Consider the following 12224-nt stretch of genomic DNA (forward strand, 5'->3'; position numbering starts at 1 on the left):
TTCTAGAATTCTAGAGAGTTCTCTAGCAGTTCTTATGCGATTGGCTCACGTTGGTCACATGGGAGGTATCTAGTGAAGGAGAGACTCCATTTTATGTGAAGCAAGATGACTGTGTTTTAGAATCCACTGTGAACACTGCTAAGTTGAATAGAGTGTCGGGATGCTTCTTCTCTGCTTGAAAGAAAGAGAGTAAAGCTGCAAGACAAGGTAAAAGTGGAAATCTCTCATGGCCTAATTGAGATACAGAAGGCTGAGCGCTGAGCTCTGGAAAGGGAGGAAAATACAGTTGTTTGGAAGTCAGAAGAAGAGACTGTAAACCTATGCTTGGAGAAGCGTGTGACTGTAAATATTATGTTTTAATTCATCCATAAGTTTAAGTTTCTGCAAGCAAAGTTTTTGAATGTTAAAATCTGGACATTGGTTTAATTTCCAAAGAAGGGTGTCAGTCTTAGCTGCAATTTCAACATAATGTGAAGAATTTATATTTATGATTCACCCTTCCCCAGCAGGTCCTAGGGTGGGTTAAAACAATTTAAAAAATCAGAATTAAAACAGATTACAGTCGCAGGAATAGGGTACGTCCAGAAAACACGCAAGTTGGGTGTCAAAGGTCAGGTCAGAGAAGTGGGTCTCTTCATCTAAAGGCCATGTGTGTTCAGCCCTCAGGGATGGGATGTGTCACTTCAGCCCCTGCAACTGGCAGGTCATATGATGACCCCTGAGCCTAGGGCTTGCTGATCAGAAGGTCGGCAGTTCGAATCCCCGCAACGGGGTGAGCTCCCGTTGCTCGGTCCCTGCTCCTGCCAACTTAGCAGTTCAAAAGCACGTCAAAGTGCAAGTAGATAAATAGGTACTGCTTTGGCGGGAAGGTAAACAGCATTTCCATGCGCTGCTCTGGTTCGCCAGAAGCGGCTTAGTCATGCTGGCCACATGACCTGGAAGCTGTCTGCGGACAAATGCCGGCTCTCTCGGCCTATAGAGCAATATGAGCGCGCAACCCCAGAGTTGTCCGCGACTGGACCTAACGGTCAGGGGTACCTTTACCTTTACCTTTATGATGATTCTAGATTGACTGGGTCTCGTGTAGTATGATGATCCTGCCCCTCTGCTTTTGCCTGTTCAACAGAGTACAGGCTTTGCCCATGGACCTCAAGGTGTCAGGGACTGAACTCAGGTATGGCTGCCCAGGACTCCAGTGCCCTGAAAGAATTCTTCTTCACACACAATTGTGTATCTTCAAAATGAAGTATAGTTATACAGTGAGGCTTGCAGCACTTCCATTCTCCACCTCATCCATTTATTAGGGCAGCAACAAGTGATCGATCAATTAAAAAACCTACTGCTTGAAATTATTTTATTATTAATGTCTATATCACCCTTCATCTGAGGATCACAGGGTGGTTTTTACAAATTCTATCTGAGGATCACAGGGTAGTTTTTACAAATTTGATACCTGCTTATTTGGTTGCACGCCTATGTCTACTTATGTGTGAGGAAACATGTTTCGGTGTCGGGATGCTGTCAGCGGCTCCTGGCTGGTCGCCCAGGAAAGCATAAAGACAAGGAAAAGTTTATTACTGTCCTTTTTTATTTCAATCTTTACAGAGAGAGGTTATAGAACTCAGCCTCTTGGATAATGGCGTTGTCCCGAGTGAATCTCCACTCCCCTGTCTCTCCCACTTCCTTGTTCATCATCCTCATCACCTCCTCTACCAGTGCTGCTAAGTGCCCTCTGTCTTTGAGCTCTTTGCTCTCCTACTTTTAAAGCTTGCCGGGTTCTGGGAGATGGAGGGTCTGGAATGCTTTCGAATGACGTGTCAGCCAGGTGTTGCTCTGGCTCTCCTGCAATTTCCCAACTTCCCCCCTCATCTGCCTCTGTGCTGTGACCTCCCGCAAACCCCTGTTATAAATTTTACTGTCTCCCCCTTCCTCCTCCCTGGAAAGGTCAGGATGGGGAGGCAGTCTCCACCATTCCTCCTCTGCCCAGTCCCTGACATCAAGATTACATTAATTGAACAGTAAATGGGCTAAAATCATGTCACAGGCTAAGGGTGTTGCATTCTTTCTGTCCTGACTGCAACATGCATACCTTGCCCACCCAGCCCTGCCATGAAAACACAGTAAAATTACAACATTTGAATCAGTGGCTACATCGAGAGCAAAATGTTTTGCATGAAATTGTCTGTGGGGCTGAGTTTTCCACATCCACAGAAAGCATTGCAGTTTGAGTTCAGTGGCCTGAATACTGCAATGTGCAGACAGAGCAAGAACCAGGATAAATTGTCTTAATAAACTGTTCTTTTACTTGATGGAACAACCATAATAAGCTTGTGACTTGTCAATGCTGTAGCAGACAGGTCAATAATCTGCTTCCTAATTCACTCAGAATTATATTAGATCACTCCAAAGAAAGCATCTTATTATAGTTAATCTTCAACATTCATCTTTAATCTCCCACTTTCATTAAAATCAGATGATGGCCAAACTCGTGGGTATGGTAGTGATACCCTCTCTCCATCTCACATAGAAGAGAAGCATATTTTTAGATTTATGCCGGATAAAACTAAATCTCACCATTCTCCTGTGACGAAGGCAAGGGATACAAAGGGCTCTGCGAGGTGGAATGTAATGATTTATCAGAATGTGATGGCGCAGCTTCCAACTTATTTTGCAGTGCATCATGATGTGTTTTTTATATAAGAAAATCAGGCAGAGCTGCGTGAAGAGCGAGCTACATCTGCCTTTCTGCAATGTGTGCTTTGATGATGCCAGACTCTGCTCTCCGTAAAGCCCCCTTGGTGCCGTTTCTGACTATGCAGTTTCATTTTAACATTTTTTTGCGAATTCCAAATACACTTATTCAGAAGTTAGTCCTATCAAGTGCAAAGGTATTTGCTTACTGGTAAGTATACTTATGACTGCATGTCTGTGCAGTCAGATTTCTTATTTATTTGATTTGATGCTTGGCAAGCAGATCTCTAAGGAGAGAAAAACCCACTTTGTAAATAGATTATATTTATGTGGTTTGTTTGAGTTGTTCACGAACGAAATGAAGATTTGCATAGAAATCTGCTTCTTCACGTTGCTGCTGCTGCTGGGGAAACCTTCCTTTATCTCGTCCTTGGGATTTTCCCCAGGCCAGTCACCTCATTGGAACAGAGTTTGCCCCCCAGCTTTCTTCCTAGTCTCTTTGAGTGCTTTTCCTGGCTGAACTGCGACAGTACCTTCTGCCTGCCTGGATGGAGGTGTGTGTGCTGGAGAAATTTAAAAAGGGGTTCCTCGACTGCAGGTATCTCTCCTGGAACCCCAAAATACAGTGGTACCTCGGGTTACATACGCTTCAGGTTACAGACTCCGCTAACCCAGAAATAGTGCTTCAGGTTAAGAACTTTGCTTCAGGATGAGAACAGAAATCGTGCTCCGGCGGCGTGGCGGCAGCAGGAGGCCCCATTAGCTAAAGTGGTGCTTCAGGTTAAGAACACTTTCAGGTTAAGAACGGACCTCCGGAATGAATTAAGTACTTAACCCGAGGTACCACTGTAAAAGGATGCACGCTCTAAGTGAAAAGACAGGCCTTCATTGAAATACAAATGTTCATAGAGACAGCCTCAAAAATGAGGAGGCTATAAAGACCCACATTCAAAGAAATGCTTTGTATACACTTCCAGATTACACATGTGATTTCTGTTCACCTATCAAAGGGTCGCAGCAATCTTAATAGTTGCAACCCAATGTCACCAACCTGAAGCAATCAAAATCACTTAGTTCTTCAGATCAGCCTGCATCAGATCGTGATTAGGTAAAGGTAAAGGTACCCCTGCCCGTTCGGGCCAGTCTTGCCAGACTCTAGGGTTGTGCGCTCATCTCACTCTATAGGCCAGGAGCCAGCGCTGTCCGCAGACACTTCCGGGTCACGTGGCCAGCGTGACGAAGCTACTCTGGTGAGCCAGAGCCGCACACGGAACACCGTTTACCTTCCCGCTAGTAAGCGGTCCCTATTTATCTACTTGCACCCGGGGGTGCTTTCAAACTGCTAGGTTGGCAGGCGCTGGGACCGAACGACAGGAGCGCACCCCGCCGTGGGGATTCAAACCGCCGACCATGCGATCGGCAAGTCCTAGGCGCTGAGGTTTTACCCACAGCGCCACCCACGTCCCGCCAGATCGTGATTACATATAATCATTTTTCAGTGTCTTTCCTTATTAAGACTTTGACTAATTTTCCTATTCATTAAATGTCTCCAAATATCATTTTTTTCATCTATCTACAAAACCGACTCGGAAGTGGGCAGCTGTGCAGTGCAGCGCCGGTAAGAGCGGGTGGCAGCAGCGGGCAGCGGGGGTTGCTGTGGGCCGGATAAACGAGTCCCTCGGGCCTTATCTGGCCCGCAGCCCTTAGTTTGGAGACCCCTGGAGTAGACTGTGGCTCTTGTGTCCTGCTTTGTGGGTTTATTGTAGAAGAAGAAGAAGAGTTTGGATTTGATATCCTGCTTTATCACTACCCGAAGGAGTCTCAAAGCGGCTAACATTCTCCTTTCCCTCCCCCCCCCCACAACAAACACTCTGTGAGGTGAGTGGGGCTGAGAGACTTCAGAGATGTGTGACTGGCCCAAGGTCACCCAGCAGCTGCATGTAGGCATCTGCTTGGCCACTGTGAGAAAGAGGAAGCTGGACAAAATAAGCCTTTGTTCTGACCAAACAGGGCTCTTCTTGTGTTCTTATCTACACACCTTGCCATCAAACAAATCTCAGCAGACGTCTCCGGCAGCACTTACTTAAGAAGCACCCCATTTCAAGAGACATTGAAAAGTAAGAAATTCTTGAAGTTGCTTTGTTCTTCAGTTCTTCCTTTTCTTCACACAGCGTGATGGGGAAAATGTTAAATTAGCTGATTTTTTTGATTTTTTTTAAAGCTCACTAAGTCATGGCAATCCACTGTTTTGAAGACATGCCAAATGTAATTAAACCAAGCTTGGATGCTTTCATATCTAGCCAGAGCAAGTTTATATGGCTGTTGTTCCGAACTTCTTTTTATTGAAGAAGTTCTTGTTGAGAAATAACTGTAATAACCAGGGTGTCAACTCAGCTGGCTCACTAATATTATCCAGTAAGTACCAAAACTACAAGGTCAGGGCCCAAATCAAATCACCGTCCAGGGAGGCAGATGTTGACATATCATTATTAAAAACCCCACTCTGAGGAAGTCATTTCAGTGTTTTGCTATGAGTCAGCAAGCGGCCATCAACCTTCAGCGGCTTGACAGCCCACACTTCTAGAACTTTCTAGAGCTGATTTATGACTGCTATGAAAGGAAACCTGCTCTGCACTTATTGTCATCTGGGAAGGGCATAACTTTCCGCTGCTAAAACATGGGTTGCGTTTGGGAAGAAAGGTTGATTTCAAAGGTAACATGTTCTGGCATAAGATGATGTTGAGAATAAAAACCTCCTCTAAGGTAACATCAAGCAATAGCGTTAATAAAACAACTTCACTTCTTCGATACAGCTTTTATTTAACTATCTATCTATTATAGCCAATGCAACTATGGGTTTGAAACTTTTGACCTTCGCGGAACTCGTCGTACGCTGACATCTACTGAAGAATCCCTGCACAATTGCATCCACAGGATGGGGGAATTTTGTAGGATGCACACACTGCTAGGGCAGGGCAAACTCGCTTAGCCTCTGTCTTGCCATATGTGAACTGAAATTTTACCTTACAGCCAGCATCATAGCATTGTAAATCACCTCCAACCGGGGGTAGGGGAGATACTTGCTCCCCTTCAGGCTACCTCTCCAGCTATTTAATTTCTATGGAACACTTTGGTCCAAGTTTCACATAAACATATTGAAGCTTAGCCTACCTGGCTTGGGCAAAGAGGCAGGTCTGAGCATGTTAGCAGTCCCCTTTTATTTGCAGAAATCCCATCTTACGGATGTAAAATCTTGGGCTTAGTGAGGACTCCCCAAAGGAAATCTCAGCCAAAATTTGCAATATTATTTACAGTTTTTAAAATACAGTGGTACCTTGGGTTAAGAACTTAATTCGTTCTGGAGGTCCATTCTTAACCTGAAACTGTTTTTAACCTGAGGTACCACTTTAGCTAAAGGGGCCTCCCGCTGCCGCCACACGATTTCTCTTCCCATCCTGAAGCAAAGTTCTTAACCCAAGGTACTATTTCTGGGTTAGCGGAGTCTGTAACCTGAAGTGTATGTAACCCAAGGTACCACTGTAATATTGAATGCACAGTGAAATCCCATGAAGCCCTTCTAAGCTCAGTGGGACGTACTCTCTACTAAAGGAGTGGCCCAGCTCCCCCCCCCATTGGCCATCTCTTGAGGGGCCACATGCTAACACTGGGAGAGGCCAAAGTCAGCCCAGAGCTGCTTCTCCCTCTTAAGAATCTCAGCGGAGGAAGACAGAGAGATGGCAAGTGGTGGTAGTGATCTTAAGAGAGAGAGAGAGAACAAATATGCTGTTTCCTTCCATGCCACCTGCACCAAACGAGGCTTGCAGCTCTGGCATCACAGGCTGCCAACCTCTGCTCCAGGACGTAGTTTTAGGATTGCAGCCTAATCAATGTCTTCTTTTTTATTTTGAAATAAATCAGAGAGGGGGCACAACCCACGCCATCAATGTGCAGCTTTGTGCATGAAAAGATCTCAGTGTAGTATCTTTTTAAACTTCCATCCCTCTCCTCAGCCCTGCACACTGGGCTGAAGGCGGGCACGGACTCTGGTTTCTGCCACTCAAGGCGGGCACCTCTCCTTGCCTCACCAGTGGGCTAGGCCAATACAAAAACATACAGGCTGTGTACACACCATATGTTTAAAGTGCATGATCATGTCAGGAGTTCAGCCTACACTCAAGTAGGACCCTGGCAGAGACACATGCCCAACTGGCATGTTCCCTCCCTCCTGGTCGATCATTTGGGAGCTTCATAAGCTTTCTTCAGCCCGAGTATCACAGCGACTGATGCCAACCAACACCAGCACACTTAGGGATCTGCAGAGTTTGCGCATCATGCATAACAGACCTCAGTAACTCAGCATTTTGGCTAATCTACTTTATTTACATATAAACACACACGGAGCACTGCAACATGGCTCCCTCTCTCTCTAGCATCAGACAGCAAAGAGAAAAGGAACAAAGGACAATAGTCCCACTTCACGGAACACAGTAACACAAACGTCCTGTCTCCATCACTTCCCACTCTGCGGAGTCGAAACATATACAGTCATATGATAGACAACAATCCTATGTCTGCAATCATGGAGCAGGAATTCTAACAGATGTCATGAGTCCATTTGTGTTACTAATCTGTGCTTTAAAATAAAATAAGTACAGAAATTTGCATTTAAATACACATACTACTTTAAACCGTCATGGCTTCCTCCAAAGATTCCTGGGGACTGCAGTTAATTAAGAATGCTGAAAGTTGTTTGGATACCCCTGTTTCCCTTGGAGTAGTTTCGCAGCCAGGGAACTCTGGGAATGGTATAATAGGAGAAGCTTGCATTAAATGCTGACAAATTTGTACACATCCTTAAAATAAAGTTCACAAACTGGGGGGGGGGGGGGAAGAAGTGCGTGAGAATCCTGGGAACTGTCCCTTACCCCTCACAGAGTTACAATTCCCAGCACTGCTAACAAGCAACAGCACTCAGAATTCTTTGGGAGAATTTATGCGTGTTTAAATAGGCTTTAAAAGTATGCTGTGTATACAGCCAAACACCCATTCCACAGGTTTTTTTTTCTTGTTTGTGCAATTGTTCCTCAAGGTCTCTGCTCCTCCTGATGTCACAGCACCATCCTTAATCAGCGAGGATGCAACCTCCTTCAGCAAACTCACATTTGGCTTTTGAAAGTTCCTGTTGCTTAATCACACAAATCCACAGCTGTTCTCGAGAGCGTCAAGGTCTGGAGGGGAAGCGGCGAGGCCTCCGTCCCATCCCTTAATGCCGACTCCATGCTTTTAATTGCCATCTGGGAAGGTGTTACTGAAAAATTGTTTCTTATTCAAAAATTGTTTCTTATTCAAAAAAAATTGTTTCTTATTCAAAAATCTTATTCAAAAATTGGTGTGTCTCTTCCCACCCCCCTCTTCTTCAAAATGAAAAAAATAATAATATGCTGACAAGTGCCAGAGCAGTAGGCGGGAAGCTGCAAAAATGTGGGGGTGAAGGAAAGCTTTTTGCAGCGGCGCTGCCTCTACTACCTTTGATTCTGAACAGCCCTTGAACTAGCAGGACTCTTTAGGCAGCGGTTTGCCCTGCCCAAGTAACTTTGTAACATAGAGGAGATCAAGAAATCGTTTTGTAAAGCAGAGGAGACAAAGCGGAATAACAAAGAGCCCTCTAGGCTGGCACCATAAAGATTTTTTTTTTATTTTTTTTTTTAAAAGATTGCACCATCAGCTTTACTGTGGCATCTGTGGTTCAGAAATGAAGCAATGTTTCAGAAATTCCTGATCCAAATCTTGCCTCTGCCATGTATCTGCTCAGCTACCAATGCACAGGATGATGGCGGTAATCCTACTTTTCAGGTGGGATTTACAAGAAGATAAGGATGATGAAGCCTAACTCTTCTGAAGCACTTCTTGAAATGCTAAATATTGCCACGGGCTAAATGAATAAATAGAAGTGGGGTCTTCTAAATGTGTCCCTTCCATGTATGGGTTACCTGAGCATGGTTTTTAATTGGGAATGCGATCCAGCCTCAGCTTGACCTCTCACCAGTGCTAGTAACATTGGGCTGCATCATGCGACTCCCATAACCTACTTTTGCAGCGCACGCACCCCGGTCCACTTTAATAGGTATTACAGTGAGCTACACCAAAGGGTTGTCGTATTCTCCTCTTGGCCCATACTGAAACATGGGGATGAAGGCAATGCATATATTGCAAGGCTGTTGCAAATGACTTTCTGAGCTTCATGCTACCCGTGAGCCCACAATAGAAGTCCAATACCTTTGCACAGCACTCCAGGTCTGACATACGGTGATCAATGTGGTCCTCTCCCAGCTACAGCCCCTTCAAACCTGCAGTAAGGACACAACGAACTGGGAATGCTGTGGAATGTTTTAGCATAGCAGAATGAGTTGGCAGAGTTGGGAAAAGTAGAAGTTCTTTTCTTCGCTGCTTCCTTTTGGGAATTTTTTTTGGGTGTGGAGGCGTTGACATGCCATTTCCCAGTGCCAGCTGCATCAAAACCTTGGCTTTTCCCATGGATATCTATGGGCAGCTCTCACTTCAGTCCCAGGGAATTTTGAAATAGCTTCTCAGCTGAGCCAGGAAAGGATCTGTCCAGATAATGAGATCATTCCCTCCGTTATGGAGGGACAGGAGGAAAGGTAAGCGAAATGGACTAAAGAACAACAAAAAAGGCAAAAGTTAGAACTGTCCGCCTTTAACCCTCCTCCTCGCTCACTGCTCCTTGCCTTTTCCCTCAGCTAGCTTCTCCTGCCAGCCGATGGGGTGGCATTTTGAAGTGACACAGATTGCCAAAGCCATGCCCTCTTTGTGCCGGTCATTTTCCGCCAGCGCTCCCTCCCCATAGCTTCTCTTTTCCAACTCACAACTTGCCAGTGGCTGCTTGGGGGTTTCCCTACTGTCTAGGGTTGAGCTTGGTTTTCCTATTAAAAAAAAAAAGAAATTGAGCTTCTGCAAATCTTCACATTCCCCCAACCCTAGTGATACCTTCCTCTTATGTGTTGGCCACATACCAATCAGCACATACCTTTGAACTTTAGAAATAGAGAAAATTATGCTAAGCAGCAGAGTTTTCCCCCAGTTAGTACAGTTATCAACTGTGTGAGTGACTTTTAACTGTGAGAGCAGCAAGTGTGCTGTGCTATAGGTAAACTTCGTTGGACTGGTCGCGTCCTGATTATCATCTTCCAAAGCAACTACTCTATTCCAAATTTAAAAATGGGAAGCGTCATGCTGGTGGTCAACATAAGAGCTTTAAAGACTCTCTCAAGGCAAATCTAAATAAACACTGACAATTGGGAAACACTGGCCTGCGAGCTCTCCAACTGGAGAACAGTGGGGACAAAGGTGTCATGGGCTTTGAAGATATTCGAACTCAGGATGAAAGGGAGAAATGTGCTAAGAGGAAGGCACATTTGGCAAACCCTCACCATGATCAACTCCTGCCCAGAAACCTATGTCCCCACTGTGGAAGGATGTGTTGATCCAGAATTGACCTCCACAGTCACTTAGGACTCACTGTTAAGCCCGTGTTCATGGAAGACAATCTTACTCGGCTACGAGTGATCGCCAAAGCAGAAGTTGTGCTATACCTGCCTCAGAGCCAGTCTGTAAATACTGTATCAGTCAGTCTCAGATGCAAATTCATGTAAATATATTTCAGTAACGTAAGTATCACCTGCCTCTCTTGTACATTCAATCTGACAAGATTTACAGCAAGTAAAAGTCATGTTTTTTTAAAAAAACGTTAAAAGCATGTGTTGCATGGTTTTTCTAGGAGAAAAGAGAAATATTAAAAAGGGGTCAACTTCCGCACAACTCTGTAAAAGTATAATTATCACAATAAACGCACCACAGTCTCTGCTGCCCCTCATTCCAAGGAAACAGAACCCCAGAGATCTCACTCTGCTCGGAGATTGGGGTGGCATGCAACAATATAGATGTAAATAAAACAATTTGTCACAAAGACATAAGCTTCCAGTGACCTCCCTTCCAAGGAAGCCAGAGTATGCATTGAGATTCCTGGGAATTCTGACCACTTGATGGCTGGGCTGTGTGTGACCAGATAACACAAGCCCATTGAGTCTGCTTTGTACTCCTGCTCAGAGTATGCTTGAGGCAGCTGTCCCATTGCTCCCCCCATCATGCTGGTGGTTATGGTTGTCCAGGAAGTTATTTCATCTCGTAGTGTTAGCTTGAGACAGTTCACAGTTTGCCCTCTTTCTGCAAGATTGGCCCTTTATAAATTCTCAGCATCAGTGCAAGATTCAGCATCGTAAAGGTGAAAGCTACAACACTCACTGTTTGTTGCAGGCATTAGCCCAAAGATTCCTGTAACGACATCTCTATATAAGTGATAACCATGTTAGAAGTATCTGATGGTGACAAAATTTTCAGAATCAAAGGTATGGAGATAATTAGGACTCTGGTTAATCATTCTTCATTCCCCCCCCTTCAATGAAATGAGATTCACACAGATTAATTACTACCTGCTATAAATAAACTCTGAGAATGGCAATCTGCATAGCAGAGGCAGAGGGTAACTGTCATTTAATATATCACAGCTTTTCATGCACCTGTTCTCTCTATGCTGTTACCATGGAAACCCCACTTTTATAAGAGAAGCCCTGGATAATTAGCATGGATTGAGGTCTATATCAATCAGAATAATTTGGAGGAATACAAGGAACCCAAAGGAGCAGGCAAAAACTACTTTGTCTCAGTGAGAAGATATCAGATCACTGCTGTGTAGTAAATCGCAGGAGAGCAGGAGGCCAAGAGGTCTGGTGGTAACAGACTTAATACAAAACCCCCCTCCCCTGATTAAAAAAAAATAAAAACCATAAAATAACCTTCCTTTGAAAATAGCAAGGCAGGATGGGTAACCACTTTGGGGCCAAATATCACATTGTTGGGGGCTGTATTCAAGTAGAGGGTGGAGGCAGACCTAACCATCAGTCGACACACAATCACACAAGGCTGTTTCCTATGGAAACAGAGGCATATCTTGAATTCTTAGTAAGACCACTTAAGTTTCACCGATCATTTTCTTTACTTTATTTTTACAAATGTTATAAAAATGCTGCTCAACACCTTATATCTTTCTTGATTGTGCAGAAGGCAAAAACAAAACCCTCCAGTAATTCCAACAGAATAAGGCAGCAATACAACTTCCATCCCTGATCACTAGCTATCCTTGCTGGGACCAATGACAACATCTGGAAGGCCAAAGGTTCCCAATGCCTGATTTAAAGCAAACTTCAAAATGCAATTCCATCCAGAAAATGGAATTCATGCAGTTGCAAAATTCGTGGAATGGTTTCTGTATATTTGCAAGAATCAGAACTGTGTTGTGATTTTTCTTCCTCTGTTGTGAAGCTGATGGAAACTATGGATTTCCTCCCCTTGCAAATGTACATAAACACATACACACACAATGTTGAATACAAATTATTTTACTGCATTGGATAAATCTATTCCACCTCCCCCCACCAAGTTCATGGACCCTTTGAAGT

The 12224-nt window shown here is 44.4% G+C and overlaps 1 long non-coding RNA gene across 2 annotated transcripts; it reads left to right on the top strand.

The window, feature by feature from the left end:
- Nucleotides 1-70: 70 nt before the first annotated feature.
- Nucleotides 71-8022, top strand: LOC308460059. 2 transcript variants are annotated; one of them, XR_013978435.1, is made up of 3 exons: nucleotides 71-207; nucleotides 4702-4808; nucleotides 5533-8022. It is a non-coding gene; the product is annotated as an uncharacterized lncRNA (long non-coding RNA). The 2 variants fall into 2 exon arrangements; XR_013978436.1 differs by lacking the exons at nucleotides 71-207; nucleotides 4702-4808 and adding exons at nucleotides 221-342; nucleotides 2474-2902.
- Nucleotides 8023-12224: the final 4202 nt, after the last annotated feature.

Source organism: Podarcis pityusensis (assembly GCF_964106645.2).
Source record: "Podarcis pityusensis genome assembly, chromosome: 12".
Taxonomy (NCBI): domain Eukaryota; kingdom Metazoa; phylum Chordata; class Lepidosauria; order Squamata; family Lacertidae; genus Podarcis; species Podarcis pityusensis.